We start from the raw sequence: 5,256 nt of genomic DNA on the forward strand, positions 1-5,256 counted from the left end.
TTAGCTATATATATTTTTTGCCTTAGGGTATGTGTGCTTGCCAGAGAGAGAGACAGAGACAGTGACAGAGAAAGTGAGAATTCATTAGGGGAGATGGCCACACTACAAATCGCTTCTCCATTATCCTCCTGGGGTCCTGGGCACACATGCACACGTGCCGGGTGTGAGATTTAAGCCACAGGTCTGGGACTTGAACTGCAGTCAGCCGTGTGGGAGTCCAGCGATGGAACTGCTACACTATCTGCTGACCTCTGGTTTATTTATTTCTAGGAATTATTTATTTATTTTATTTTTAAAAATTATTTTATTTAACTTTATTTCATTCATTTATTTATTTCAATTTAACCAGAGAGGGACAGAGAGAGAGAGAGAGAGCAAGCTGCCAGGTACAGGACTCGAACCATAGTCAGCCATGTGGGAGTCCAGCACCCTTAACCACCAAGCCACCTGCTAGCCCCTATTCATTTTATTTAATTCGTTTTTTAATAATTACTTTTTATTTAATTTTATTCATTTATTCTTCATTTGAGCAGAGAAACACACAGAGAGAGATAGAGAGTCCTGGTTGACCTGAATGAGCTGGGAGCACCCGTGGTCCTGGCGGGCTGGAACATGCAGCGGATGAAGGCATGATGAAGCCATGTCAAAGGTCTCTGTCTCTGTTTCTCTCATGATAGAAATAAGTAAAGAAAAAAACAAAAACAAAAACCCAGCTGAGTGTGGTGGCGTGTGGCTGCAGTCCCGGCTGGGAGACCGAGTCAAGAGGCTCATACAGAGATACCCTGTCTAAAAAGCAGGAGGAGCAGGCTCCAGCCAGTGGCACAGAGACTAGGGTGACTGGATCCCACACGGTCGGCTGAGTGGTTTGAATTCTGGACCCAGCGGCCTGAAAACACACTGGGCGTGTGTGCGCGTGTGCCCAAAATCCCAAGAGGAGGATGGCGGAGAAGGGTCTGCAGCATGGCCTCCTCTTCAGGGAGTGGGTTCTCACTTTCTCTCTCCCCGACAAGCCATGTGCCCCATGTCAAAATAGAAAAGAACACAAAGAAAGTCAAAGAACAGAGCGCCCAGGGGGACTGGCCGCTGCCCCAGTGCCTTGCTGTAACCGTGGCGCGGCGCTGAATTATGAGTGCCGTGTAACAGGTTGAAAAACTTAGGCCCCGAGGAGGGTGAAATTAACTCAAAATGAAGGGGCTAAGATTCGAACCCTGGCTTTCTGACTTCCAGTTTCATGCCCTGGGCGCCAGAGAGCCAGCTGTCATCTCAGTCTTGATGGAGATGTCTTGCCCCAACTGATCAGGCCAGGAGCCATCAAGGGCAGGACACGGTCCCCAGCGAGGTGGCAAGGCTTCTCTTTCTGCAACACTTGGGGAACATGGCAGGAAGTGGCGTGCTATTTATCGCACACGCAGCACGGTGGGGAGGGTGCTGGGAGAGTGAAATAAGACTGGGGCATTCCTTTGCCAGCTCCTTCCTTGAGCCAGTCAAGACCCAATGGAGGGCTGGCCCTGCAGTGCAGCGGTGGGCGTGGCAGAGGGAGCCAGATCCCACGTGGCCAACTGTGGTTCAACTCCTGACCTGCGGGCTTCATGCTGCGTGTGAGTGTGTGTGTGAGTGTGTGCCAGGATCCCGGTGGACGGAGAACTGGAGGAAAAAGGATTGTGGCCTGACTAGGCCTCTTAGGGAGTGATTTCTCCCTCAAAAGTGTGTGTGTGTGCCCTTCAGTGATAAACAATGAAAAATTAATGGAGAAGCACCCAGGACGGAGAGAAGATCACCACACCTTTGAGAGAATTGTTACGCTCTTTTTTGGGGGGAATTTTGGGCATACATGCACACATGTCTAGCATATTTTCTTTTTCATTTTTTTAAAGAATTATTTTTTTATTTAACTTTATTTATTGTTATTATTATTATTTTCCAGTTTGATCAGAGAGAGGGGGAAAGTGTGAAAGCAAGCCACCAGGTTCAGGACTCGAACCGCAGTCAGCCATATGGGATTCCAGTGCCGTTAACCATCATACCACCCCCCTAGTGTATTTTCCAAGCTTCGGGGTCTGGGACTGGAGCCATACAGGATCCAGTGCCTTAACCGTCATGCCACTGGCTGCTCCTATTGTTATATTTTTTTTTTTTTTTTTTTTTTTTGCTATAGAATACGTGTTTTTTTTTTTTTTTTTTTTTTGGCTATAGAATACGTGCGCTTGTCAGAGAGAAAGAGAAGAAGAAAGTGAGAAAGTGAAAAGTCACCCTTCCGAGGAGAGAGCCATGCTGCAATCCTCTCTCCATTCCCCGCGGGATTTCGGCATGCATGCACATGTACCCGGCATATTTTCCAAGCCACAGGGTCTGGGATTCGAACCACAGAGCTGTCCATGTGAAATCCAGCCATCTTAACCACCACGCCACCTGATCGGCCCATTCCATTCTTTTACTAACGGCTTGAAAGGCAGCATGGTGTGCAGAGCAGCTGCTTATTGATTTGGGGCGTGAGTTAAGGTAGAAGGCAGAATGGAGACGGTATCAGATGAGGTCTTTGGTCTTAAGCAACGGAACCGGCTTTTAGTTAACCGAAGGACAACCCCAGGAGGTGGATTTCGTGAAGGATGCCGCGTGGCTCTGGGCATCACAGGCAAGGCTCAGGAAGACCATCAAAGGCAGCTCAAGATCTGGAGATGCCATGAGTGGGACATTCTGGAAGGGGCCACTGCTGTGAGGAGTCTACGAAGGGAGGGCAGAGGCGGGCCGTGACCCCAGCAGAGGTAGGATCTCCCCAGTGGCTACGATGTGGCTGGCAGTGTGCACATCTCCAGAGATCTCACCTTAGGTTGGTATGTGGGATCCCCCAACAGGAAGCAATTTTACCGAGTCCACCTTTAAACCCTATGTTTGGGTCTGAGATTCTGATACAGGGGTTCCTTTTTTATAAAAACGTTATGATTATATTTTATATTACATTGCATCACATATATCTTTACAGTGTATAACATTTCTTTTTCTAGCACGATTACCATGCCTATCAGTGAGACAAAGATATTACTATCCCCATCACCGTCGTCAAATAGCTTTTCATTTCTTCAGATTATTATTATTATTCTCATTTTTTTTTAAACATTCAATCACTATCCATCATTTGACTTGTAAAGAGAATACTCCTCAGACCAGTCCAGTTGAGAATACTATCTATACATGTTGTCATCCACAGGTGGTAAACCATTCCTGTGTCGTATTAATGTCACGCCTCTCAGCATCTATAACTATTTTCACTGCTTTTATGACCTCCAAAATTTCAATCTCTACCCTAGAGTGTGGCTAGTGGGCATATATTAGGTGGATACATAGACTCTCTTTCTTTCATATCCTGGCTTGCTTCATTCTGCCATGAGTGCATGAGCTCACCAGAAAGACAGAAAGAGAGACAGGAAGCAAGAAATCACCCCCCAGGGGAGATGGCCACGCTGCAATCCCTTCTCCTCCATTCTCCTCTTGGGATCTTGGGCACACACACGCCCGGCGTGAGTTTAAGACACCGGGTCTGAGACTCGAACCGCAGTCGACTATATGGGAGTCCAGCGACATAGCCATTACGCCAACTGCTGGTCTCTATTTTCCCATCTTTTAATTGGGTTGATCTTTTTTTTTTTCAAGTAAGCCGCTTGAGTTCCCAGTGAATCATGTTTGTCAGTCCCTTATCTGAGGCATATTTTACAAAAATTAAAATATGGAACACTTCACGAATTTGTGTATCATTCTTGCCCAGGGGCCATGCTAATCTCTGCACCGTTTAGTATATGTGCTGCCAAGTGAGCGTCCAGTATAGGGATTCCTGACATAGAGCAGTAACCTATGGACTGCACCAAGGGCTTGCTCTTCTGGAAACTTCCCCCACAGGTAACTTTGCACAGAGGTGTGAAGACAATGCCGCCAAGAGTACACTGTGTGCAGTGTTGTTCCTGCAAACAGAATGCAGGGGACACTGTGCTCCAGGGACTGGTTAAACACACTGAGAAATAAAGAACAAGGCGAGGGACCAGCAGTTAGCGTAATGGCTATGTCGCTGGACTCCCATGTAGTCGACTGCAGTTCGCGTCCCGGACCCGGTGGCTTAAAACTCACTCTGGGCGTGTGTGCGTGTGTGCCCAAGACCCTGAGATGAGAATGGAGGAGAAGGGATTGCGGCGTGGGCACCCCCTGGGGGGTGATTTCTCGCTTTCTGTCTCTGCCCGTTTCTCTCTGGCGAGTGCACGCACCTTATAGCAAAAACCTCTCAAAAAAAAAAAAAAAAAAAAAAAAGAACGAGGCAGGTCTTGGACCAGCTGGTGACATGGTGGTGAAGCTGAATGGACCCCACACGATTGAATGCGCAGTTCGAGTCCTGGACCCAGCAGAATGTAAAACACATGGGGCCAGCAAGTGCCGTGGTGGTTAAAGGTGCTAGACTCACACATGGCTAACCGTGGTTCGAGTCCCAGCCCTGGCAGCTTGCTTTCTTACCTTCTCTCTCTCTCTCTCTCTCTCTCTCTCTCTCATTCACTCTGTCCCTCTCTGGTCAAATTTTTTTTAAAAAGTAAATAAAGTTAAATAATATAATCTTTAAAAAATCTCAAAACACACACACGGAGTCAAGGGGCACATGTGAGCACCGGAGAGAGAAAGAGAGAGGGAGAAAGCATGTCCCTATGGGTGTGTTCACGCCACACTCTTCGTCTCTCTGTCCTTTGGGATCTGGGGCCTGCATACACATGTGCCCAGCGCGTTTTTCATGCCACTGGGACCCAGACTCTAAGCTGTGGTTGACCATGGAGGATCCAGCTCCCTTAACCACTAAGCTATGCAGCCGGCCTTGGAAACTTCTCGGAAATGGGGTTACTGTAAGGAGTCTGGGTACGGATGAATGAAAACACTAGATACTTAGAGGAGACGAGGAATTTATTAGCTGGCAGCCATCGGTGCTCACCTTCCAGCATTTCTCTCTGAACTCCAGGAGTGAGCCGAGACGGGCCTGGGCCAGTCATCATTCCCTGCATCACTCTTCCACAATCTGATGGGCGCAAGCCGAGGGTGTTAGTGTGCTGAGGTGGGAGGAAGAGCTGTCTGATGGGAATGGGAGGGCTACAGGTGTGAGGCATAGATCTACCGCCACCGGTCTATAGCCAATCAGGACGCCAGCTGAGGAAAGTGAGCCCATGCCTAGGAGGCATGTGTCAGAGCCTTGATCACCCTGCACCTGAAGTCCTCCCTGTGGTGATTTCAGTT

General features: G+C 48.1%; 1 pseudogene; it reads right to left on the reverse strand.

The window, feature by feature from the left end:
• Nucleotides 1-3,715: 3,715 nt before the first annotated feature.
• On the reverse strand, nucleotides 3,716-3,809 carry LOC114008674 (uncharacterized; annotated as a pseudogene).
• Between the last annotated feature and the right edge of the window lie 1,447 nt (nucleotides 3,810-5,256).

The sequence above is a fragment of the Tupaia chinensis genome, unplaced genomic scaffold (assembly GCF_000334495.1).
Source record: "Tupaia chinensis unplaced genomic scaffold, TupChi_1.0 Scaffold000365_1, whole genome shotgun sequence".
In the NCBI taxonomy this organism is placed as follows: domain Eukaryota; kingdom Metazoa; phylum Chordata; class Mammalia; order Scandentia; family Tupaiidae; genus Tupaia; species Tupaia belangeri.